The sequence below is a fragment of the Mustela lutreola genome, chromosome 3, assembly GCF_030435805.1.
Source record: "Mustela lutreola isolate mMusLut2 chromosome 3, mMusLut2.pri, whole genome shotgun sequence".
In the NCBI taxonomy this organism is placed as follows: domain Eukaryota; kingdom Metazoa; phylum Chordata; class Mammalia; order Carnivora; family Mustelidae; genus Mustela; species Mustela lutreola.
The window spans coordinates 163,365,224-163,393,105 of record NC_081292.1 but is presented as its reverse complement, the minus strand read 5'-3'; the positions used below and the strand labels follow the sequence as shown (position 1 = coordinate 163,393,105).

At 39.3% G+C, this 27,882-nt stretch overlaps 1 long non-coding RNA gene across 2 annotated transcripts in view; it reads left to right on the top strand.

The window, feature by feature from the left end:
- LOC131827229 (uncharacterized) overlaps positions 1-27,882 on the top strand; it is a 156,894-nt gene that overhangs the window by 107,493 nt on the left and 21,519 nt on the right. The window contains exon 4 of one of the 2 annotated variants that reach the window (XR_009351952.1): positions 23,627-26,343. The exons of the other annotated variant lie outside the window; for it this stretch is intronic. This is a non-coding gene — a long non-coding RNA (uncharacterized LOC131827229). Of the gene's footprint in view, positions 1-23,626; positions 26,344-27,882 lie in introns of those variants that run through there. 2 annotated transcript variants of the gene reach the window in all.

Below are 27,882 nucleotides of genomic sequence, written 5' to 3'. Positions count from 1 at the left end.
CAAATTCTGCTCTAGCCTCTGAACCATGCCATGGCCTTAGGGCTACCTTTGGAAGGCAGCCATCCCTTTGCTTCCTGAGAGAACGCCCCACCAGCAACTAGTCCCATATTCCATATGGTAAGAAGGGAAGAAGGAGAGAAGGGATGGAGTGAGGCAGGGAGAGAGACTTGTTCTAATTTCATTCTTTCATATATATATAGCATCCTTTTAATACACACACACACACACACACACACACGTATATATATAGCATTCTCTTTTTTCATATAGCATTCTTTTTTTAATTTAATTTTTTAAATTTTTTTAAATTTTAATTTAATTTAATTATTAATTTAATTTAATTTAAATTATTTTTTTTAGTGTTCCAAGATTCATTATTTATGCACCATACCCAGGGCATTCTTTATGTGAAATAACTTTTTCTATGAAATAGGTTATTTGCCCTAAAAAGCACATTTCCTTGATTATCTAAGTGGGTAATTGGATTTATTTGCAGGCTTTGTAGTTCAGAGTGATAAGTATAGTAACACTTTATCTGATCCCCAATGTCTAATTGTGTGGGGACAGCAATGTCTCCTTGTGAAGAATAACTTTTTAGTTTCCCTTGGAAAGAAATGCATCCCGAAATGGGTTACTTCAGCTCAGCTACATTGTCTTCTTAATGTTAGAGTTAACAGCTTTGGGTTTTGTGTCCTAAAAGCTTCTTTCAAGAGTACTATACATTCAAATAGCCTCCTGGATTTATTGTTTATTCAGCTGAAAATCAAAATGTTATTGGCAACTGAATGAACTCAAACATAGTGAAATAAGATACTTCTTTTTTTTTTCTTTAAAGATTTTATTTATTTATTTGACAGATATCACAAGTAGACAGAGAGGCAGGCAGAGAGAGAGGGGGAAGCAGGCTCCCAACCATGCAGAGAGTCTGACTTGGGGCTTGATCACTGGACCCTCGGACTCAGGACCCTGGGACCATGAGCCGAAGGTAGAGGCTTAACCCATTGAGCCACCCAGGTGCCCCAAAATGAGATACGTCTTTATTGGTGGAAATTTTATCTAATTAGAGTATGTGCTCTGACCCTCATACTTAAAGGAATATTGTAGAAAATGCTGTCAAGCACATGAGAGAGAGCATGGCAAGTTTCTTGAAGAGTCAGAACTCCTGTTCACTTTGTTTCGCAAAGACTTACTGACTACTGTTTTCTACTGTTCCCAGTGACTAGGGAGCTTTGCCTCTTAAGTAACCAGAATTATCATTTATGCCTGAGCTGTCTCAGTGAGGCAAAGATCAGTGTTTAGTGTGGAAGTTTCTGACAGGACAACTTAGCATCCATCGAGGTATAGCCTCCTGGCTGTATAGGAGGATGAGGGAGGATTCCTTGGATTAATTTGGATACTGAGGGCTGATCTACCACAAAAGGAATGAGAAATTTTCCCATTACCTGTAATCCATATTTTTAAGAAGGATGAAGTGCAGACTTGACCTTATATACACCCACCTCTCCCATTACCATTCAGAACATTATCTGGCCTTGGTGATCTTCCTATCCAGAATAGACCTACCTCAATGCTAAACATCTCAGTAACACTCTTGCCTTCACAATTGATTTCCCTGACCTCCAGACCTTCTGCTATTCTCACCAGCTACAAAGGGCACTGGGAAACAGTGACACACACAGCTAATTGTTCTACTTTGTCACTTTGTGGGGTTTTTTTTTTTTTTTTTTTCTTTTGCCCAAGGGCTGCTGGCAATCCACAGAGTAAGTGACAAAACGAATCCCAGAGCTTTAAATGAGATGTATTTGGCTACTGCAGTGGGACCTTCCATGCTGCTTGGTAGTGCTTTTGCGTTCTCTTTCTGGTTCCCTCTCACATTCAGCTGAATCCTGGAATCCTGAATCCTAAACTGTCTTGCCTGCTGCATGCACTCTGAGCCTGGTCATCTGAGTGATCATCTTCATCCTCCTCTGGTTCTAGAGTTATCTGGGGCTGACTTTGCTGTTGTGAATGAGAGAAGCTTCTCTTCCAGCATTCTCAGTATTTTCAATCATTTTCCACTCTTGTCCTCCAATCCCAGGGAAAGAGGCATCCATCTGCTTCATCACTGGTCTCAATCTTATTGCTTTCTGATTCTGCTGGGATCTGGGTCTGCTGGTTATTCCCTTTAAAGTTTAGCCCTGTATGTTCTCTAGAGTTAATGAACATTTCCCTCCATTTGACAAACATGTTCAAGTTGCCATCAACTAAAAGCAAACACACAAACTGAAGAAACAAGTAGTGAAAAAGCAAACTCCTCTGGATCCCTTGACTCTGATATCATCTCTTCATTTTGCTTTTGCCAACAAATATCTCAGTTTGCACCTGCCATCTTCACCACTTTGACATTCACAAACTGCTTGGGATCTAGGTTCCAACCTCCATATTCCAATCAGACTGGTCTCTTTGTGATCACTGATATATTATAGTCTGTAACTCAAATTACTTCCTCTGACTTCTTAACTTCTGTACTCTCTTTGCACTGTGAGATGCCTTGGCCGTCCACATTGATGTAAACTAAATGTCTGTGTCCCCTCACAAATTCAGATGTTGAAGTCCTTCTAATCCCCAGTGTGATGGTATTTGGAAGAGGGGTCTTTGAGAGGTACTTAGAATATGACGATGGAACCCTCATGAATGGGGTTAGTGCCTGTAAGAGAAGGGATAGCAGAGAGGTGGTGGCTCCTTGTCCCATGGGAGAATATAGCAAGAAGGCAGCCATCTGCAAACCAGGAAGAGTTCTCACCAAGAACCCAGCCATACTACACCTCGATCTTAGACTTCAGGACTCTGGATCTATGAGCATAAATCCTTGTTTCTATGGCATTCAGTTACAGCGGCCCAAACAGACTAAGACACACATCTTAAAATTTCAGTTGGATTTTGTGATACTGCATGTTTCTGTGCTCCTTTGACTTCCCATTATTGCTACTAAGACCCACCCTTTGGTGCTCTTCCTTCTTCCTAAATGAGGTGCTCCTTCTTGATCCTTCTTGTTTCTCTCTGTAGCTATCTGCAGTCTTTTCCTCTCTAAGAATGAAAACATACTTAAAACATGCCTCCAAACTTTCTATCACAGCAATGACCTTTCTCAGGTCTGCATTTCCAGTTGTTTGCTGTATATTTTCTCCTACAGCACGACCCATTGACTCAGACTCAGTGTGATGAAAACTAAACTCCACCCATTACTACTTGAGTTCATTCTTTTATCACTAGTTATCAAGAATATAATACCTTCCTAACTGGTGGCCTAACTCCAAGACCCCTGCTCGTAATTCATGCATATGTGAATACATTTTTAATGAGATTATTTTTTGAACTTTGGCCCTGTTTAAAAACTTTCAGTAGCAGCTATTGCTCACTGAAGTAAAGCCAGCCAGAACTTCGCTTTAATTCTACAATGTGGGTATACCATATCTTTTCAAGCATATTCTTCTAAACAGATTCCCTATGCTGCACATAAAACTGACAACACAAGTTTCCATGAATATGCTTTGTGCATTCTTGTCTCCATTTCAACAAACTGACATACAAAAATGATAAATAATCATTTATTTTTAAAATGGATACCAGTAGATTCACCCTTATTATTTGAAATCATGAATTTGGAGCTATCTATCTCTGAACTGTATCTCAACATAGTTATGAGAAAAGGTGGAGTGGGGAGGTATATCTCTGATTTGTAAGTTTTTTTGCCTTTGATCATAATCAGATTTTTTTCTGTATGTCTTTTCCCCCAATGAAGACTGTAAGCTCCTTGGGGACAGTATATGACTTACTCTTCTTTATGTCTTCCAAAATATGAAGAACATACAATATATAGTCCACAAGTATCTGTTGAAAGGATATGTGGGTGGTTAAAGAATGGATACTGTACATACATACCATCCTTTGCACAAACATATCTATCTTTATCATGCAAACCTGGTTTCCCATTCCCAAATGAAAACTCTGTGGTGAATGTTGGAAAGCCCAGACAAATGGAAATTAAGCTGGTCCCAAATATATCTGGTGATTACAAGGCACTTTGCGATGCTTTTCCCATTTTATCTTCCAGCTTAATTTTCATCTAGAAAGCAGTATCCCACAAATGGCTCTAGCAAGCAACAGATACCAGCTGGGGGAATTTTGCCATTTATAGCATGAGCCATTAAGCTTTTTCACAAAATTTCCAGGGTTTTTGAGGATGGTGATAACTACAAGGATAATGCACATTCTGTATGCCAAAAAATGTGAATTAATGAGGTAGAGGAAATGTTTATCTCTTGCAAATGATCCGAGAAGTTTTGCCAAATCTCTTCAAGTCAGCTCTTCTCTCTTGGCATTTTCTTGGAAAGATTATGTCCTGGTAATGAGAATCACATGTGATTAAAGAGACCTTTATGAACTGATGCAGGCCCTGTGCGGCCTCAGTTAGGGGTTTGCGGGATACTGAAAATTGACATAATCTTTGAGACACATCCAGAATATATATTAAATGTGATCAGTGAAAAATGTCCAACCTCTCAAGTAGGTCTACACATCCCATGCAAAGTCATGTGGTGTGTATATGTGTGTATGTGTGTGTAGCCAGTCACCTGGAAATGATAACTCTGTATGATATCACTGTATGATATCCTAATCCTCTGCTTTTCATTCACTCGATCACTGGGTAGTGTGTGTGTGTGTGTGTGTGTGTGTGGTGTGTGCACGTGCGCGTATGCATGTGAGAAAGGGCAATTAAGATGCTGAAAATAAGGAAACATTCTAGAGAAAAGCCTATCCTGGTAAAAACTGATGAAGGCTGATAGATTTAAAGTAAAAATCCAGGATGACTGAGGATCTAGACAATCACTCTGGATGATTCTTACTCTTAGAATAAGAAAGGAGAGAGTTTCAGGGATTTATGCAGTACTCTGGGTGGTTTCTATCCACACAACTACATCACAGACTCTGTACTTGGGGTCCACATAACAATTTTCCTTATGCTCTTCAACTTTTAACACACTCATGACAAAGTGGCAATACTTTTTGCTCTGATTTCTTAGGCCAGATAGTCCCTTATCCAAATTAACAAATTGACCTCAGCCCTAAAGAATATGGGGTAAGTGGAACTCTTTAGGTAGTTTTGTTTTGTGGTCTTTTGGATAATATCACTCCAGCATAGCTAGAATGCACTGTTTCATCCCCTTTAGGATTTGATTTTGTTTTTATCTGCCTTTTTTCTTTCTCTGTCAGAAATTCCCTTATCTCACACTTTAGCTTTTCTGCTCTTTCTTCTGCTTCCTTTGTTTTCAGCTGTATAATTCTAGATGCTTGGAAGTTAATGTGGCTTGTTAAATATTCTCTGCACAGAGCCTGGAGAAAAGTGCTATATATGTCATGCAAATAATGATAAGGAATTAAATTCTACTCTGTGCTTTTGCCACTTACTGGTAATAAGTTATGTAATAATGTACTAAATGATCAATTGGTAGCCCGGTGGGGTGAATGCACTTCTCTAAGTGCCTTGTGAACACCCTGGGAGTGACTTAGGTATGGGAAAGAATAAAAACCAATAATACGTGTCAGCTCTGATCTACTTGAGAATTCATGTCCTGAAGAATTTCAATGGAAAAATGTAATTTCTCATCCCAAATGGCATTTTATTTGCATTCAAAGAGTGATATTTTTCTGGTCCGGTTGCTCTAGGAGGAAGTTCAAAACTCAGGAAACATTTTATATCCTTAATTTTTGTTCATTTCCCATTGCCAGTGAATGCTTACAATAAGTTCATGGCACTGCCTGAAAGGGGAACTGAATTAAGAGCAATACTGGTCTGGCTGATGCCTGAGAGCTTCTATAGCTCAGCATTACCAAAAGTGCCCCTTACCTGGAACCCAGCTGAGACTTCCTTCAAATTGTTAATATCCCTATCTTCTAACCTGCATATACAAAAAGAAAAGCCTGTTATCTGTCCTGCATTGATAATCCCAAATCCCAGAGAGATATAAAAGTATGATTCCTGCCCCAAGTGGTCTACAGTTTTGTTGAAAAATATGTGTGCTCATTTAAAAACAATGTCAGTCTGTAAGAAGCTTAAGGGAATACATACAGAAAGACTAGGGAAAGTAAGATCTGTACAGGCTACCACTATTAGAGGGAAACTCAGGGAGATGGTATGACCCTCAGGTTGGCCTTGAAATATGAAGGGCTCTGGCTACATTGGCCAGTGTGGTGCAGTGGGAGAAGAAGGGACTTTGGGAAGAATTTTTCCTGGTCTGAATTCTGCATGGCTACTTAAAGGCGGTGTGACCTCAGGCTAGTTGCTAAACCACTCTGCATCTCAGTTTTCTTCTGAGAAAACTGTGCTGAGATACATAATAGTTGCTTTTCAAGTCATAGGTTGAATTGGGTGGAAGAGTGTGGAGAGAAGACACTTTGGGCATCTGGAAGAGCTAAGCAAAGGTGTAGACCACAAGGGAGCAGGATTAATAGGGTGGCAGAGAGTGTACTGATTGGCTAGTGCAAAAGGTGATCTGGACAGCGGATAAAATCAGCTTAGATTATGGGAGAAAATAGAAAACATGCAGCTCAAATGTTCTTGAGTTGTTTTAGCTAACCAGGATTCAGTTAACCAGAATTCAGAACTGAACCAGAATTCAGTTCTCTGCTCTGAAGGGATTTACTGTATGAATTGATGCTCTCTCAATAATGCTTCTGGTCTCAGTTTTCATGTCACCTCCTGGGAAAGCCTTACCTGATCTTCCAAGCCTGGGTCATGTGTGTGCTCCTGTTACATTGCATTTCAAGTGTGCTGCCTTTCACTCAACATGAGTGTGTTGCTTGAAGACAGTTCAGGCGGTGCCTATTATTTATTTAAATGTGATTTATTAGACGCAGAGTATGTGCTTAATAAATATTGATGGCTGGGGAAAAGGAAGGAAAAAGAAAGGAAAAGGGAAGAGAGAGAGGGTGAGGGGGAAGGAAGAGGTAACTAGTGCAGAAGTTGGAAGGGAGGTGATTCCGGTGTGAGGAAGACAGGTGCTTTGAAAGCTGGGTGGTCAGCAGGGAGCAAGAGTTGACCTTTGGCAAATCCCTGACCTTGGCTTTGTTTAAGACAGGCAAGGAATTTAACTTTCCAGTGCCTAATTGATTCAGAGACACTCTACAACTACCAGACAGAAGTGCATTTTCCCTAAAAGCCCTGCTCCTCTCTTTTCTGCAGCTATTTTCGATTGCTTAAGTGCAGCTGCAGAGAGAAGGGAAATCAACAGTTCACATAGTCATTTCTTGAAAAGAGTAAGCCACCAGAGAAGACCACTTTAAGAAGTAACTATTTTGCTAAACCTCCACCATTCAATTATACATTTGTCACTGATTCTAAAATGCTTCTCATATTTTAACATCTCTGCAGTCAGGATGCATTTTTTAATCCATGGCATATTGCAGTTATAAATGGTTGTGTTTTTTTTTTCTTTCTTGGTCATAAGTAAATAGTTGTACTTTCTTTTTAAAAATATTTTATTTATTTATTTGAGAGAGAGAGAGAGTGGGGAGGGGAGGTGCAAAGAGAGAGGAAGAATCTCAAGCAGACTCCCTACTGAGCTCAGAGCTCTATGAGGGGCTTGATCTCAGAACCCTGAGATTATGATCTGAGCTGAAACTGAGTCAGATGCTCAACTGACTGAGCCACCCAGGTGCCCCAGTAGTTCTACTTCTTTAAATTCATCTTAGATAAGATGAAGAAAGGGAGGGTTCAGCGAATTTAGGCTTTTTCTGAAAGTGACCCTAGAATTTGGTAACAGAGCTAGGTTAAGAACCCTGATCTTATTCCCAATGTGTCATTCTGCTCCTGATTATGTTCTCTTCTCCCTCTAAAGAGTCCCACATGTCAAAAACTGCTTATACTTCATGGTAAAATTGCTTTTCTCTCTCAGCTACAATACGTAAGTCCATTTTGGGATTGGGAAAAGATCACTTTGGGGTGAAGAATTTATGATGAACAGTGTGGGATGCAGAATCATTCATTGTTGATCTGAGTTCTGTGAAAGGTAAGTGGAAGATGCTTGTCACCAAATTAGTTCAAAGGGACTCAGTTCTATCCCTGTGAAACCAGGGGATGCAGCAAGGACACCATGGCACCGTACATTTCCATCATTGTTCTCCTGCCTCTTCTCAGCCCTGAGGGCCTGTATAATGAGACCTTGACTGGCCTGGACTGGAACAAATTGTAATGCATTTTGTTGTTCAGTGACTATTAGGATTTTAATGCCATCATGCCCTGGATGGCCTCACCTGACAATCTGGAAGCCTGAGGGAAAGAAGTCTCTTTATATTATGCATGATTTGAGGGTCCCACAGCCAGTCATCTCTGCTCCAAATAATGAATGGGCAAATACGAGTCTCTGTAGGGAAGGAGGATTTGGAACCCTGAGGTTTTGGTCACACTATTCAGTGTGTGTCTTGCTTCAACACTCATTCAGTTACATGTAACTGGTTCATATATATATATATATATGAAATCTGGTCTCACAAGGAAAAAAAATGGTTCCTCATGCTAGAATTTTCTACATTCAAAGAACATTTGGTCTTGGGTACTTGTTTTCTCTCTAGGCTACTTTGTGGAATTTATTTTGTTAAATATGTGGTTGAAGAAAAATTCCTAGAATTTGCCTGGACTTAGTCATTAAGTTGCTGGGGTATTTTCATGGGGCTCTTATATAACTCTCAGCTCATGGAGCCTTAAAAATAACACAGTGATGGTTCCTATATGTTACACCATGATAGCAATCTATGAATCTTGCTCTCTAGCTGCATTTACATCACTTAAATTCTCTAATTCTCTTAGAGAATTTAGTAATTCTTCTAGGATTAGACTTTATGATTCTACAAGAGAATCAAATTATCCCTTAAGTAGCCAACTAATTTTAGAAGGAAAAGAAGGAAATAGAATTAGAAATGGGATTTAGAGACACTTAATTAATTAAATAAAATGTTGAGATATAAAATAAATGAATAAAATATTGAGACATGAATCAAAGAAAACTTATGATCATTCATATGGCTGTCATCACCTGCACACATTTACTAAGTAATTACTTCTTCTAAATAATCATATAACATTTGAGCACATCTATGTGCAAGAGATAAGTTGTTGGGATTTTATTCTATGACTGAGAATTTAGAGGACCTGAGTAACTGGTTATATAGAGATAATAATTAACATAGATTTCCACTGATTTTTTTTTTTTAGGTCTGACTTTTTTTTTCTTTTTTTCTGGGAAATCTCTCTTATCAACTTCTCTCCTCATTAGAATGGAAATAATCAAGATTTTGCACGATCCTGTGTTTGTGGTCATAGTCCAGGGGCTGACAAAAGACAAATTGGGTCTACCAGAAAGCTTTCCTTAGGAAATTTGGAAGTGGGCCAAAAAAATTCACTGGGTGCACCTGTAGCTGTCGACTCTGCATTTGCTGGCCACCTTGCTATCCCTCTTATAGTTGACCTGAAAGAAAGATAGAAATATGAAGCGGGAGATGGATAAAGGGTATATGTAAAGAGGAGCAGAGTTGAAAGTTGGCAGGTCTTTCTGATGGTGTCGGAGGCCGTCATAAAACTCAGTTTATTTCCTGTCCTTGTAGCCTCCTTTCTTTTATTTTATTTTATTTTTCTTACATAACCATGAGTGGGTTTTTGTTACTGGCAACCAAAAAGTCCAGAGTAACAGAGATAAATGTTTAATGTGAACTGATCTCATAGGACTGTAAGATAAAGTAACCCAAGGCCAATCTCAGTTTTGAATTCTGTCTAATTAGTTTAGAAAAACATTAGGGAATAGGTGGGATGCTCAACTAAATGAAGAAGGGGTCTTCTAAATGTACCTTCTGACTACTCTACTTTTTATATTTTGGATTGTCTATTAGTCTACATCTTTTATTGAGCACCCACTGTATGAAAACCACTGGAGAGAGCTATAAATACAAAGGTACTTCATTCTCATACACTCCCTATACTTGACGATCTTGTAATTTAGTTGAGAGAGAAAATGCATTGAGGAAAAATTCTTAAGTATACTACCAAAGCACCCACTGTATAAATACAAATTAAACAGAGCAAACTAATTGCATAAATGCCAAGGGGTGACAGAGTAATGAGCGGGTTCAGGGGAATGCTCTCTAAGGTCTGTTTCAGCTGCAAAGTGCCAGAGAATTGCATATGGTTGATAATTGGATAAGGCAGCATTTAGCAGGAACCCTCAGCCTTAGGGAGCTTGAACAAATCAGGCCAAAGACAAGCAAAGATTTGAACAAAGCTTGAACATTGGGATTGCATGCTATTCTGGGTTACAACAGATGCTTTATTCTCTGACAGCAGCAAGGGGACTCCTGATGGGGATTTGGAATCTGCCTGAAAGAGAGGGAGGCAAGAGAGGAAAGACCCTATGTCCTCTTCCAGGAGCCTTTGGCCAGGAGCGAAAGGGGATGGCTGTTCTTACCACACTATCTTTATGACTTCCTAACTGCTTCCTAATTTTGCCAAGACAGGTTAAGTATGCTGGCCTTCTGGATTATTTCAGTTTGAGTTCCAAGTCAGCATGTGTACATATTTTACTTTTCTTATTACCTGTCATTCATTCAGAATTTTTTTTGAAGAGTCTTGTTTCAAATGAATACTATAGAAGGGAGAGTCTTTGGCTTTGTGTATTAAGAGATTTTGATACGAGCTATAGCAGCCTAAACAACTTCATTTCTGGGCTTATCAAACTATATTAATACAATGCTTATTTATCATTTTCCCTCCCCTAAATTGTCAGTTCCTTGACCACAAGGCATATAGCTGTTGGGGAAAAAAGAAATGTTTTCCCTTGTTCTTAGCACAATAGCTGACACCTAATGACCACTAAATAGAGGCAGAATAGCTGAATAGTTAAGAATGTGGGCTCTGAAGTCAGAGATTGGCGTCACGTATGGACAGTGTAAACTTGGGTATGGACCCTTGGGCAGGTGATGTCACTGATTCTTCTTCTAAGGGGTAATAATGGTATATACCCTATGTGGTTGTTCTGAAGAGTCAAAGTGATAAGGTGAAGCATTCAGCAGAGTGCCTGGTACATGGTAAGCTCCTAATAAATGTTTGCTGTTTATTTATGTATTAATATCTGCTTCTAGGAGAAATAGATAAATAAATGAGTGGTTGATAGCATTTTATGAGAGAGAAGTCTTACAATAAATATTTTGACCTTGACAAAGATATTAAAATAATCAGAAATTTAAAAAAGAACCTCACTATAATTAGAGGCTATAAGATTGGCTTCATTTTCTATTCCATTTTCACTAGTATTACTAAAAAGGATGGAAACAGAGCTCTGTGTCTTGAATTCACTTAGATTTGTGTGTAACTGGGAACGCTGACATGCCTACAGGCATATGGCTTATAATGTGGAGATGAATCTTACTGCTGCTGGAAGCATCCCTGAAGCCTAGAGTTATCCCCAGCTCTCCTCTGGATATAGTGACAAGCAGATTTGCAGATCCAAGATGGTACTGGCAGAGGCTGATCTGTCAAGCAAATAACCATACGTCTTTTATCATTTAAACTCTGGTTCATTTGGAGGGTGGGGGAAGACTTGCCTTTTGTGCTAAGGCTGTAATACCAAGGCCTTGTAGGAGCGAGAGTCTGTGGATCTTATCACTAAACTTCCTTAGGTTCTACAACATGAAGTGAGGATCTCTTAATAGTGGAACTCATTTTACAGCTTAATTTGCAGGAGCAATGGAATTAAGATTAAATTTCATCTCTGAAGCCAAGAAAAGATAATTTACTAAAATCAGAAAAATCAGAAAATCTGAACAGCCATTCAGCTTCTGCTAGTCAAACTCACAAAATAATAATGGGGGACAAAAAGAGAAACTGAAAAGAGTTCGGTTAGTGTATTAGTTTTTAAGGCTGCTGTAACAAAGTAACACAGACTGGTGGACTTAAAACTACGGAAACGTAACTGTCTTGTGGTTCTGGAGGCTAGAAGCCTGAAATCGGGGTGTCCCAGGGCCATGCTCCCTCTGAAACCTATAGCAGAATCATTCCTTGCTTCTTCTTAGCCTCTGGTGGTTTGCCTGCAGTCTTTGGCATTTGTTGGCTTATGCATGCACCACTTCAGTCCTCCAACTTTATGTGGCCCTCTCTGCATGTCTTCACACCATCTTTCCTCTGTGTTTGTCTCTGGGACCAAATTGATTCTTTTTAAGAGGACCCCAGCCATATTGGATCAAGACCCATCCTAATCACCTAGTATTAACTTTGTTACCTCCATAAAGAGCCTCTTTCTAAATAAAGTCACATTCTGAAGTACTGGGGTTTAGGACTTCAACATATTGCTTTTTTTGGGGGACATAGTTTAGTCCACAACAGCTTTGTTAATAAAACAAAGCTAAGTCTTTACATATTTCTAAGGGGCATGCTTACTGCATTAAGCATATTTTATTTAAGCTGAGGAATTTTTCTCTCTCATTAAGTGTTGTAGAATGACCACCTGTAAAAGAAGTCAGCTGGAACTCTAGGCTACTACGATATGAAGGAAAGAAGTCCTCAGCATAGAAACAACCAGTGTTTGCCTTAACAGCAGGGAGCATAAGAAGGGTATTTGTAGAAAGTAAGTTAGCCTTTCTTGGGGCTTCACTGCCTGAACAAGGGGACCATCTGGGGGCTGTCACAGCTGCTCTGACCACACAGCCTGCCCTTTAGAATCAGACTGGGAGGAGCTGCTGGGCATCTCTGTGGGGTCAGCCAGTCTTTCCCAGACTCTACTCCAGGACCACCCACTATTTCACATTTTAGTCCTTTCCATGTGTGGACGGTGGATGCTAAGGTTGTTCTGGGGGTGGTTCTCAGGATCATTTTGTATGCAGGTGGACCAATCGTACTGATATTGCCTGTAAAGTCATTAGTACACCATCTAGCAGATAGGCTCAAAAATAATTTGGGTGAGTTTTAAAATATAATCAGCAATGAAAATAACTAAACTAAACTAAATTTTAAAAATCAAAGGATTTTTTTTTTAGTAAAAAAATTGTTTTTTTGGTGTTTAAGGATAACTAGGGTAGGTTACGTGGTCTCATATCCCAAGTAGATTCTAATCTTTTAAAAATTAGAAATCATTGTGTTGTAAGCATGAAAACTTTCAAAATGAATGTAGGTCGGTGATTTAAGAAAGCAGGTATTGATTGATATACATTGAATTTTAAAACTGAAAGTGACCATTATTCATTTCATTAACTACAATAAATTTAATGAGGAGGAAAATAGTGCTTCCCATTTTATTAAAAAAAGTGTGAAAAAAAAGTGTGGAAAGTGAAAACTTCTCAGAAAGAAATGTTAAAATCAGAATGATTTATTCTTAGGTACAACATTAGAATTCTTGTCGTGATAGGCTGTCTGTATTTTGGTTAATTACAGCTTTATGGATTAAGGGATTTTTTCATTTTGTTTCAGATGGAAAGTGTTGAATCTGTATCATCATTTAGAGACAAATACAATTTTTAAATATTTAAACTAATGTAAATAAACATAAATGTGAATATATAGTCATATATGTATATATACATATATGTATATGTATGTATATATATCTTACCTTCATACATATAAATTATTTGTTAGAAAATGTCAGTATGATACAGGAAATGAAAAATGAAGACTGAAAAATGAGAATGAGAAAGATAAATATAGGGAGTGGGCTCAGGGAAATTCTCTCATTTTAAACTTCCTGGGTAAACGCTCTACAATTTCCTGGCCCCAGGGAATGTGCTTTTATCTCTGCAGTTCTGTGTTTTCTGTAATTTGACTTATCATTTGTTCAGCAGATTATAAAGCATTGTTTCCTTTGGTCTGCAGCGCTGGGGCTCTTACCTTCCCCCAACCTGAGGAATTCTGCCCATAAATCACTGTGTCTGGTTACTTTTTGAGATGAAGGCTAACTTTATGTCTGTAGTTGCCTGCCCTTTTACTGGAGGATGGCAATTTTCCAGTAACATTTCCTCTGCTCTCCGAAGAACCAAGCTGAGATAAAATTTTAACTTCTCAGCGGGTAACTAAAGAAAGTGTTCTTTTCTCTCTCTGGCTAATTTCAGTGCTGCTTATCAATAAATGTGTGCATGACAATGGCAGGGCAGAGGTGTGGTTTATGCACTGAAAGGTGTTGGAAGGCAATAGAAGAGTGGGGACCATGGTAGTAGAAGTCTTTAAACCAGCTGTAACATCCCTTGTTTTTGGTTCTTCTCCTGGGATCCCTGTCCTAACCCCACTTCTCACAATTCTTCCTTCTGTTACACCTTAAATTGCAGTCAACATAGTGGACATAGTACTTCCTTTTTAATGCCTAGGCCTACAGTGTTGACATCAAAATGAAAATTCAGCATCCTGTTCTTGGAGTCCCCACACAATGCATCTTACCTATTTCATGTGTCTCTCATAGTGGACTTCTTAAACCTAAAACTATGTTGTGTCATCTTTGGATTTTAATATGCACCTGCAGCTTGGGGAATAGTCCAGAACTAGTGTCTCAGTAACCTGCAAGGACTTGGGGCAGCAGAGCAAAGGGCTGGGCTGGGATGTAACTGAGGTTACTGAACCAGTTATACAATTGTATTTCTGCCACCTGTTGACTTGAATTTTTTCTTCCTGAACTAGCCCTGCCCCTGGGTGAAAACTAAGGCAGTCCTTTGACTTTTCTGGTCACTTTTAGTGACTAGATATAAACGCATACTCAGACAAATAAGTGTAATGTCTAGTCTCTTATAATTAACAAAGCTCCAAACTTGATTTTTTAAAAAAATATTTTATATATTTATTTGTCAGAGAGCAAGAGTGAGAAAGTGAGTAAGCACAAGCAGGGGGAGCAGCAGGTAGAGGGAGAAGCAGGCTCCCAGCTGAGCAGGGAGTCCATTGCAAGACTCCATCCCAGGACCCTGGGATCATGACCTGAACCGAAGGCAGACACTTAACTGACTGAGCCACCCAGGCGTCCCTTCCCGACTTGATTTTAAGTTGAAGCATCTCTTCTCTCTCCAGTTTGGGATTGTTACACATTGCAGGTGGGAAGTCCCTGACTGAGGAAGGATGGTGTGTTCGTTGCTTTTCTAAACTAGTGGTTCTGATGTCCCCCCTCCATATTCCTTTGGGGCCTGGAATGTGGGGAAGGTGAGAAGGAGGAGGGAGCATTGTTTTTAGTAGAGCATACTTCCATGAAGGTTGTCCATGTGCCATGGACTTGGAAGGTGTTTAAAGTGAACTCTGGTTGGTAAGTGTCCCCTGAAGGTGCTTTAGAGTGCCCTGCCTCCCACCTCTGCCAGCCACTGAACATCTTTTGTTTGTAATTCTCTGAAGAAGGGTAAGAGTGAATGTACCTCTCCTTAGGCTGGACTCTTGTTCCTTCCTAGGCATTTAGGGGTAGCTCCAGATATTTTCTATATACTTTTCCATTACATCCTTTAATCCTCTTATTATAAAATGGAATTAGAAAGAAAAATACTCACCATGAACTATAGGAAAATAAGTCAAATCTTGAGCATAGTCCTTAGTGCTTTAGAAACCCATAGTACATTATGACATTATTTGTTAGTGCATTTATTTCTAGAAATAAATAAATGTACTTCAGAAATAAATGTGCTAGTAATAAATGTACTATTAGAAATGAATGTACTATGTGTTTCATAGAAAGAGATGGTGTCATTGTCCTGAAGACTCTAGACTCAAGTATGTGGAGAGTAAACAATGCGTCAAAAGTGACTCTTCAGCACTTTCGATTCTATTGCAAGTGAATGTAGATTAAGGCACAGTCAGCTTAATGAGTTGTGCCTTTAAAGGCAGTTGAAAACTTTATAATAAAAAGAAGACATAAACCAGTGTTCACATGAACATAGTCTTTCTTAACTCTTAGTGAGAATCAGCCTGTGAGTGAGGTGTCATCAATTCCACTTGACAGACAATGAAATCAGGTTCAACAAGGCTAATGATTTGGGTGAGGTCACCAAGCAATATAGTGGGACAAAACCAGAATTCACATTCATATCTTTCTGACTCCAAATTCTGTAGTGTTTATACAATACCTTGTAGTATCCTGGAATATACCAAAATAGTAGAAACTTTTAAGTTAGTGAAATGTGGTCAGTAATTTCAGATATTCAGGAAAAGATGTGGAGTGAGGGGGGCTAGGAAAATGCCTTTGGGTGGGAGGACCATATGAAGGTCACCAGTTCATTCCACCTGGCTGAGCAGGGAGGTGCAACTTCTTGCCTTCACCTTCTCTTATTTTCGTAGGTAGAGGAGGACCATTTTTGGTCAAAGGGCTTTGATCCCTGTGCAAGTCTCTAAGCTCTCACTAACGTTTTGTAGGGGAATGTAGAGAAGAGCATATATAACATGGTGCTGTCACTAGGAATTTTTAAGAGCAATTTCAATAGTGTGATGGGTGGAGAAGGAAACAGAAGCAGCATCTTTTTAAAGACTGTCCATAGTAAAATAAATGGGGAAACAAGTTCAAAGAGAAGTTGATCTCAGCTTTTTTTTTTTTTTTTAAATTTTAGGTTTCTCAAGACCTAGATACGTTTATAAGCAGGGAAAGAAGGCATGTAAGGAGAGGGACAGAGATTAATTTTGCAAGGAAGGAAGACCATGACATAACTGTTTCATAACCTAGAACATATCAAGACAGACAACAGGGCTGCTCATGAAAATAAATAAACACATTTTGAGTCAGGGGTAAAAGGAGAAAAAATGAGAGAAATAGAGGAAGATAGAGAAGTTGATAATCTTCTGTATAATTAATGTGATCATAAAATTTATCATCTAAACTACATCACTTTGAGATTGAAAGGGGCTCCTTCTGGAAGAGATGCTGAGATTATAAACACAAGCTCTAGCTAAAGGTGATGCCTTCCATCTTCTTTCTAAAATTAAAGCCATCCCCTCTCTCTTTTTGTTCGCCCAAACATTCCTTACTCTATGAAGTGTAATTCATACCCATGTGGTATTTATTCATTAAAATTTTTTTTCAAGAACTTTTTATGTACCACACAGTATTCACTATACTCTGATATATGGTGCATCAGCCAGCAAAATGGTTTTGATAATGTACCCTATTACACTTTTTTGAACATGAGCCCTCAATAAAAATAAATTCATTTATTCATAAATTACATATATCTACCACAGAATTAATGTGCCATGTCCATTTTATTGTAAAAGAGGAAAGCTTAAAGATGAGATGAAGTTGCAATGTATAATATTTAATAACTATGTATTCATTGACTACAAAATCCTTTAATTCTACATGAAGCACTAAACTTATTAGTACTGAATTTTACTAGTACTAAACCTATCACAAATATTTTATTATATCTGAAATTATTTATTTAAAATTTGAAACACAGTGATTCAGGATTGGCTTCTAAGTGGATATACTTATGAGTAACTGGAAAAAACACTCCCCAAAGCACAGTAAATGCAACTATGTAAAATATACTAAGACAATATTTACAATGTTGGATATCAACTCATACCTTAAATAGGTTTCATATTTATTTATTTATTAATTTATTTTTTGGTTTGATTTTGAGTCAGAACCTCATGTGTCATCTCTGTATCTCTCTGGTTGATGGTTGACGAAGAGCTCATGCCTGTGCCATTCACATGCGTTTGTATCACTGGCATTCTCATCGATCTCCCACTTCTTTAGAGGAACATTTTGAAGGCTTTCATCTATCTCTGGGACTTATTAGTTAAAAAGCGGGTAATATAAGTGACTTATATAGGTCCCATACTCTACAGCACCATAATATACTAAAAAAATACGAATAAGTAAGTGGAGAGGCCACTGTCATCCCCTGTGTTAACCCCTCTTCCTTCATGATACTCTGTGAACCATGTGTGGTATGTCATTACCTGATCTGGACTAAACCAATCTTACTGCCAAGCATAGAGAAATAGTAGTAAGAATCTTAAAGTCTTCTTCCTGTACTCTGGCAGGTTGACTTGGGGGGTGCAGGCATGGATTTTGATGTAATATAGATTTTGATTCAAAATTTGTTCTGATGGTTAGAATTTTTGTGATATTGGACAAGTTACTTTGTTTCTCTGAAATTTAGCTGTCTATTTGCCTTAAAATGGTGATAATAATACTTGACTCGGGTTCTCTCTTTCTCTTTTTAATTGAGAGTCAGGTACAACAATAGCCATGAACAATAGCCATTATGCACCTAATGCATAATGCATGGCAGGAGCTTATTCACCCATAGTCTTCCTCTCCCCTTCTCTGCTTTTCTTCTCCTATCTTCTTTCTGGCCTAACATGATCACTCCACCTTTCATGCTTTGTTCCTGTGTTTGAAAAGTGAAGGAGAAAGAGAAACTTGGTATATTTCACCAGCTACTCTGAGACCTCAGATTTATTTTTCTAGAATGGCAGTTTCCACACATCTCTAACAGAAAATGGGCAAGGGCACCTCTCCCTATATTCATATATGCCGTACATTTCTCCTATGACTCATCATCCAGAATAACACATGAGGTCACATTAATAATAGTAGCTCAAAGTCCACTAGTGTTGCTGGCTCTCCCCACTTGCTGGCAAAGAACTTTGAATCACCCTGCCAGCCCACCCACTGGTATTTCTGGAACTCTCTTAGGGGGGCCTTAAATGTGCTCACAAGCATTTTCAGCCTATACACATCCAGCAACACTGGGTAGTTTGCCATGCCCCCGTGACAGTGTTTCCCTGACACAGCTCTATATACTCTCTTGCTCCTTCACTGGACATTTCAGTCCCTCCTGTGGCTCTACTCAGCGTAGTTAGCACCTGGACTGACTCTCCAAAGAAGACCTGAGCTCCCTTCTGCCAAATCCACCTGGGGTCTGTGTCAGGGGAGTGAGAAGGAATAGGAGGTGAGGAAGGAAGTAGATTCTCTTCCCCATGCCTAATCTTCTGGAAGGATAGGGTCACAATAGATATAGTATATGACGTAATAGAAATAATTATTTTAATTAACAGTTGCAGCTCCCTCTCCCTCTCCTGGGCTTCTACATGTGTCCAGGAGACCTGGACAGGGGCAGTTCTGGAAAGATGTACCCAGGATCCCTATTCCATTCTGCTAACTAAACATTTGTCACGGGCTCAGCTCATCATCTTTATTCCCTTAGCATAGACTTCCAGCCTCTGTCCAAAAGACCTTTGGGCAAGTTATCTAGCTATATACCCAGATATGCCTAACCCCCAGAAGGAAGTGTGGCTTGAGTTCTGGTTCCAAGGGACTTGGGATCAATCTGAGAAACTCTGGTGATTACCTTCTCTCTAGTTCACTAGAAAGCAACAGCATCAACTTCATCTTCGTTCTGATCTTCATCCGTGTAATAATTATAATAATAATCATCATCATCATAACAGCTACCATTAAGGTGCTTCTTATCAACTGGATGCATTTCATTAAATAGTACATGATGTAACTTTTTACATAAGACTTGCTCAGGCATGACTGAAGATAGCTGTACCAGGAGAGCATAGCTGTACCAGGAGAACATAGCTCAAGTCCAAGGTGAATTTCTACTATGTCAGGGTCTTTTTTGTCACCCCAAACATTACTAAAACCTGACATACTAATGAGAGGAGGTGTGCAGTCAGGAACTGGAGGCAAAGACCTTAGAGATACACACTGGAGAAATCGTATCATAACTTGTGTAGATCTGAGCTACCAAAAGCATTTAAGAAAGAAGACTGAAAATGTTCTTCTGGCTCCAAATGATGTAATTTTCACAAGTTTGTTCTATGTAATTCATTTAAAGGGCAAAAGTAACTTATTTTTTCCACATTGTGCATTTTAATGAAATGCCCTGGAAGCATCAGCATCTCCTTATCTTTTCCTCCTTTAGAAAGAGCCATGTATAATGAACACACTGACACTGAAATGAGTAATTAATATGCAGCCTGTTTAGTCAGTATGAATCAGCATTTTGATGATGTTTTGCAAGGGTAGGATTATAATTGGCAGGATTTCTGCCTTAAGGTTGATAATTCTGGATTCTAGAAGGAACAAATGCATGAAATATTACTGTTAATTTGTTTTATAAAGCATATATCCTTACAAGGGATGAGTAAAACTTATAGAGGAGACAAATTAATAAAAACTAATTAAATATGTACTAGCTTTTAAATATTCAGGTCATTGAAATTTTGTGACAACCCTCAAATTATTCAGAATAATAATTTTAAAAACCAATGTAGGGATTTTCATCTGTGTATGTTATCTATAAGATTAGCAGATTCTTCAAGATTTACCAGCTGTCCTCTCATTGACCTCATAGTAGTTGTAATTCAAAGTGTTGGTCAATTTTTCCAGTTACCTGATTTGCAAGGACTTCTATAGTATTCTTGGGGAAAGGTCACTCAACCAAACCGAGTTCAGAATCCATGTTTCTTCCATGAGTGCAGATTGTTCTTTCCCTTGGCAAACAAGTTCAGCCTCTGAGCCATTGCATAGTTCTTCCTCTTCCTTCTCCACCAAGTTATTTACCTCTCTCTTTAGAAACCCAACTTTCATAACATTCTTCCGATTTGTCCTATGTGACCCTTATCTCTACTAGGAAGGACTTAGCAAGTGTTTTTTGGAGCGCAACTCTTCTGTGATACTTTGGGTAAAAGAGTTTCGGGGCAGCAGGGTGGCTCAGTGGGTAAAGCCTCTGCCTTCGGCTCAGGTCATGATCTCAGGGTCCTGGGATGGAGCCTGGCATTGGGCTCTCTGCTCAGCGGGGAGCCTGCTTCCTCCCGTCTCTCTGCCTGCCTCTTTGCCTACTTGTGATCTCTGTCTGTCAAATAAATAAATAAAAATCTTAAAAAAAAGTTTCATAAATAAAGAATGGAGGGGAATGTTGCTTTTATGATATCCCTCTGAGAGACTAACAACATGACTTAAAAGTTTTGCTGTTAAGAAGCTTATCTTGATTAACTTATTTGCTCGCACATTTACAACCCTAGGAATGGTTTTGTGGAATGTCTCTAGGAACCAACTACTATAGCTGTGATATTTGGATAAGTTTGCAGCTATCATTTTCAGGGTTTTTAATCATTCTTTCCCCATTTGATACAAAGTTCTTCAGTTTTGTTGTCCCATCTGGCCAAATATCCACATGTACTCTGCTCAAAGCAGGCATCATTTTCAGGGTTTTTAATCATTCTTTCCCCATTTGATGCAAAGTTCTTCAGTTTTGTTGTCCTATCTGGCCAAACATCCACATGTACTCTGCTCAAAGCAGGCTTTTATTCACATCTCCCAAATGAAAAATGGAAAGTTACTGTGGCAGACCTAGAAGTTGTCATTCCTATCTAGATTTGAAAGATTCCTCCTATTTTTATAAACAGGACCTAGCAAGTCTGTCCTCTATGACCTTGTCTGTCGCTTTTTAAAATTCTCTAGTCACCACCTTAGTCACAAATGCTGCTAAACAAATTCAACTTCAAAGCCTTGTCATGGGCCTTGTATTTTAGTTCCTATTACTGAAGTCTGGCCTTTCCCGCGTATGCAAGGCACAGCTGGTAATGATGGGGACCAGATGATGGCCCAGCAGCACATTAAAGGTTTTTACCAGGATGTGGTTTGATGGTTTTGCTTGGGTATTTTGTTGTTGTTATTTTTCTTCCCCTGGAATGTGAGTTGTGGCCAAGAATTATTTCCCTGATTACATTTTTGCTATCCCTCTACATTTGGAGAGTTGGAAAATGTACAGAGACATAAGGAACATGCTTGTAAACTGCATCTCAAGCTTACTAATAAGCTTTTGTACAGTGACTTTTAGCTGTGATCTTCTGTTTATTCAATAAATATGCTTCTGTTATATCCAAAGTATCATGAAGATATCTTGGTCTTATCACTTTAACCAAAGCATCATTATTCTAAGTTTTAAAAAAATTTAAATATGTATAGGTATGATTCTTCGAATATTATAGGACAAGTGTCCAACCTTACGCTGTATGTTTGCATCTTAATGTGGTGGAATGTGCATAGGTATAGGATCACTGGTTAAAGTGTACTGTGAACAACATATAAGATATTACTATTTAAGGTATTTATTGCATTTTTATCATTATGGAATCATCACGTGTTCATTGTAAAGAATTTGAACAATATGGAAAAGGATGAGAAAGAAATTTAAAATGATCTATTATCTCACCACCATGTGTATCTTACTTTCTATTTCATGGGGTTGATGGAAAAAACAATGGGATAAGTATAATTGACACTAATGTCAGCATTATAATTAGACAGTTTGCCTATTGGTAATATTTATCATACACAGAACCTGTTACTAACTTCACATTCAGAGGTTTTTAAGGTTGGAGCTCTTCTGTTCTGAGACGCCTTTCTTCCTTTCCTGCCCCTCACCATACTGATACTCTCTTTAGGATATTTTTACCAGTCCCCAGACTTCGAACTACATCTCTCCCAAAGGTGTATCTCTAACCCTGGCCACTCCCTGGAATCTTAACTACCATTTTAATATCTCAATTTAGATGTCCAAGAGACCTCTCAAGTTGAAAACCGAAGTGAACCCCTGATGTTCCTTTCTTCAGACTTTTTTACTCTTAATGTGGAGCATCACATCCATCCAGATGCTCAAATCAAAACCTGAGAAGTTGTTCTTGGTTGCTCTTTTTCCTTCCTCTCTTTCCCTCATCTAGCATCTGTGAGTCTGGAGGGAGAAAGATTTGGGGTAATGCAGATTTGCCTGGGCCAAGTCATTATTAAAGAATTTCTATAATTTATAAATTTATAATATATATATATATATATAATTATAATTTATAGGGGTCAGTTCTCCCTATGCTAGAAGCAAATGGTCCTGTCAACTCCTGTGCTGGGGGTAGGCATGGCTTTGGCAGAACAAATGTTTTCCATATTGGAAAAAAGGAAAAACCCTTATGGATGTCCCAGCAATATGTAGCAGACTTCAATAATTGCTGTTTTGGCAGCAAAAATGAACCCCAAGTGCTGAAATGTTCAAGCAGTGGTCTTTTGAGTAGCTGCCAATGAAGAATGTTCACCAGGTTGGACAAAAATCAGACGTCCCATCAACCCAAGAAATTAGGGGAACTTGGGTCAGAGGATCAGAACTGAGAACAGTAGGTTATCTTTTGGGGTGATATGTTAATCCATTTCCCTTCTTCTTCCATAAGGCACTTGCTGGAGTGAGCTGTTGGAAGGGAGTTGGGGGAGGGAAATGGAAAAGGAGTGGAAGGAAAGGAAGGTAAGGATACTCTGGTTCAGAGCTTCTCCATGGGGCTGTTGACCTTTGGGAAGGATGGTTTGTCTTGGTGCAGACTTCATTGCACACTGGAAGATATTTAGCGTGTCTGACCCTGAATGCCAGAAGTAAATGCTAGTAAATGCCAAAGTGCCTATCAGTCATTGGGATAAATAAAAAGTGTCTACAATTCTATGAATATGAAGCAGCCCCAACTTCCTTGGGGTTCTTGGAATCTATTAGGAAGGAGAGAACACTTAAGAGAGATTTGAAGCAATGATGTATGTGTGTATGTGCTTGTGTGAGAGAGAGATTGGTGGCTAAGAAAATGCTCTTTTACCATCAGGGGTGGTCAGACGGAGGAAGATGTGGAGACTTATTGGATCAAGAGCAACGCCTACTTCAGGATCCTCAAGGATTTCTAACACAGGGCAGAGTGTCCATTGCCAGGGTCCTATGGGAGAATGCCTTCAACCTCAGCTGACAGCAATTTCTGAGGCCCAGCCAAGATTAGATTTATTTTGCCATATGTATCTAAAATGCTGTTTGAGTAGGATTCTCTTAAAAACCCTTAAATAACTAGAGTGTGTGATACATATGAACATCTGTGATGTCATTTTCGTTGTGGTAACATTCCACTGGCCTGAGTAATACTGCCTAAAAACATATGCTCTAGCTTCCTACAGCCTGTGCTTGGGGCCAGGAATCACTTTGCTGATGACACTTATATAGAAAGATATGTAGAGGAGAATCTTAGACAGCTTAGACTCAAATCTCCTTAGAGTATTTAATCTTATAAATACACCATCATGTAGCATCCCTTTGGGCTGGTCATTTTACTTCTCTGAACCTATCTGTTTTCCTATCTGTTAAACAGGGCCATTGACACTTACTCTGCAGTGTTGTAGCAAAGAAGGGATAAAATTATTATGTAAAGTATCTGATACACATTTTGTGACTCAATAAACATTAATTCCGTAATTGGCCAGATAGTCAAGATAATTACCTGGCGTAAGGAAATTCCTTTGGGCTAAAGACATTATAGAGTTTTATAAGTCTGTGTTCTTCAGGTACTTTCCAGCCTTCCTCTTGACCTACTCATGATTTTGCACAGCCAGCATTAGACAAGTTAGAATAATGAATCTTACCCTCATCTGGTTGATTACACATCACATCACACTACAATTTAAGCTGAAACATCACACATATGGGGGTGTGTAAGCAGGTCCCATAATATTTATAGAGCCAAAGGAAGGTCACAGTATGCATTTCAATCTGGGCGTCAGATGCCAATTTTGTTCCAACCAGTGGGTGGAAACAAAGAGGAAGGGGAAAAAATTCCACTAAACTGATTTGTGCTTCAAGCAGCTCCAGCATTTATATCCTCACTGCGTGACTGAGAACGTGTTTGCTCTCATATAAGGTAACATTGTTGCCAAAGACTTCTGAATTATCTGTGAGAAACGCAAACAATTAGAGAGATTTCTTAAGAGGCATGCAAAAGTTACGCAAGTCAGAAATACCGGTAACCATATAAACATTAAGATGATAAAAATGAATTTGGGATCCATGTAATCAGACATAAAAATGGAACAGGCTGTTAAAGGTGCTTTTTCTTGCACACAGCCTTTATTATTCAGAAAGTTCCACCTCTTTCCCCTAACCCCCAGTTCTAGTTTCTTCCTCATCTTGTCGCAACACAGCCCCTGTACTCTCCTCACTCGATGTCCCTTAGATCACTACTAATATTCCCCGTATCACAGAATGGATATTAAAACATGTCTTTATAAGTTTACATAGAACATGAACCTAAAAAAATAATTACAAGAATCGCTGAAGCAAAAAATGTAGCAAAGTCCCAATGTTCTCACTTACTAATTAACCCAGACAAAGGTGCACTTTCCAAAACTGCTTTCATTTCATGTAAGAGTGCCAAAATTAATGAACTATTTAATTAATTTACCTCAGCTGGAGTCTCAAAAATGTGGTACCTAGTTCTTAGGAGAAGCACTTTTATTTTTTTTTAATAGAAGCAGAGAAAACTGGGAAATGAGCCAATGGCTTCTGCCTCTCTTGCAATATTTTCTCTCCTGGCCCCGAGGTTAAATATACTCATCACAGACACAGGCACAGACATGGGTGACCTCTTAGGGACTGAAAAAGGAATTAGAAACAGCAAAAGAGGCGAAAATAAACACTGGATCATTGCTGAGATTTGTATCATATTTGAGCAAAATAATCATAGCTGAGCATGAACTGGATACTTACTATATCTGTGTTGAGTCCCAGTGCTGAGTGCTTTACAGGTGTTATTTATCTGTTCCTCATACAGCTCTAAAAGGTAGGTATGCAGTGATGATAATAGCAAACATCCAAGTAGCATGTATTATGTGTTAGGGAAAGATATCGGTACTTTGTAAATATCAGCTCATTCAGTCTTAGTAACAATCATGTGGAACAAATACTACTAGCATTCCTGTTTTACATATAAGGAAATTGAGGCACAGGGAATTTCAGCAATTCGGCAAAGATCATAGGAAATAGTGGACCTAGAATGTGAACCCAGAGAGAGTTGGTACCAAATAGTGCAGTAACCACCAAGCAATAGTGTTATTAGCCTAAATTTCTCCTGGGTTAATTTATACCCAATGTCTTCTAGATTGCCAAGATTAATATTGCTGAGAAGAGAGACTAGAGTGACCCCAGTTAGGGAGGGAATGAAGAGTGATATATGGAGAAGATGGATAAGGATGTGCCCTTTTGAAGGGCACGTGCGTGTGCACACACACACAGAGGCAAAAAAAAAAAGGAAGGTGAGGGGAAACCAGTGAACAGGCACCTAACTGGAAGTGCACGTGGTGTATTTTAGGTGGGAAAACACTCCATGCCTTTACAGTGTCTTCAGCCTTGATTCCTGAGGGATGAATTCCCGAGTTGCTTACTGGCAGCAACTGTGTGCGAACAGCCGTCTTTTATCTAGACTGGATTCCTAACTGCCGTTCATGTTCTTCTATCATTCTTTCCCTCACCTAACAGCCAAGAGTGGGAGCATTTAAAAATATAAATCAGGAGGGAGGAGTCAAGATGGCGGAGAAGTAGCAAGCTGAGACTGCTTCAGCTAGCCGGAGATCAGCTAGATAGCTTATCTAAAGATTGCAAACACCTGAAAATCCATCGGCAGATCGAAGAGAAGAAGAACAGCAATTCTGGAAACAGAAAAACAACCACTTTCTGAAAGGTAGGACCGGCGGAGAAGTGAATCCAAAGCGACGGGAAGATAGACCCCGGGGGGAGGGGCCGGCTCCCGGCAAGCGGCGGAGCAACCGCGCACAAAATCAGGACTTTTAAAAGTCTGTTCCGCTGAGGGACATCGCTCCAGAGGCTAAACCGGGGCGAAGCCCATGCGGGGTCAGCGTGGCCTCAGGTCCCGCAGGGTCACAGAAGGATCGGGGGTGTCTGAGTGTCGCAGAGCTTGCGGGTATTGGAACGGGAAAGCCGGCTACAGAGACAGAGCCGACAGTAAGCTCGCAGCTCCGTGTTACCTTGAACCGGTCGCAGGCTCGGTGAGCTCGGAGCGCGGCCGGAGGTCAGGCAGACGGGAGTAACTGGGCGCTGTTCTCTGAGGGCGCACTGAGGAGTGGGGCTCTGGGCTCTCGGCTCCTCCGGGCCGGAGACCAGGAGGCCGCCATTTGTATTCCCGTCCTCTGGAACTCTACGGAAAGCGCTCAGGGAACAAAAGCTCCTGAAAGCAAACCCGAGCGGATTACTCACCCCGGCCCCGGGTAAGGGCGGTGTAATTCCGCCTGGGGCAAAGACACTTGAGAATCACTACAACAGGCCCCTCCCCCAGAAGATCAACAAGAAATCCAGCCAGGACCAAGTTCACCTACCAAGGAGTGCGGTTTCAATACCAAGGAGAGCAGCAGAATTCCAGAGGAGGAGAAAGCCAAGCACGGAACTCATGGCTTTTTTCCTGTGATTTTTTTTAGTCTTGCAGTTAATTTAATTTTTTCTTTTTCATTTTTTTTTTTTTTCTCGCCTTCGGGTAAAATTTTTTTTTTTTTTAACTGTTACCTTTTTCTTTTTTAACGATTTTTTACTAGTTTATCTAATATATATATATATATTTTTTTACATTTTTCTTAGGTGTTTTCTTTTTTAAAAAAAATACTTTTCTTTTTTTTTTTTTTTTTTTTTCTTTTTTCTTTCTTCCTTTTTGAACCTCTTTTTATCCCCTTTCTCCCCACTCACGATTTTGGATCTCTTCTAATTTGGCTAAAGCATATTTTCCTGGGGTTGTTGCCACCCTTTTAGTATTTTACTTGCCCCTTCATTTACTCTTCTCTGGACAAAATGACAAGACGTAAAAATTCACCACAAAAAAAAGAACAAGAGGCAGTACCGAAGGCTAGGGACCTAATCAATACAGACATCGGTAATATGTCAGATCTAGAGTTCAGAATGACAATTCTCAAGGTTCTAGCCGGGCTCGAAAAAGGCATGGAAGATATGAGAGAAACCCTCTCGAGAGATATAAAAGCCCTTTCTGGAGAAATAAAAGAACTAAAATCTAACCAAGTTGAAATCAAAAAAGCTATTAAT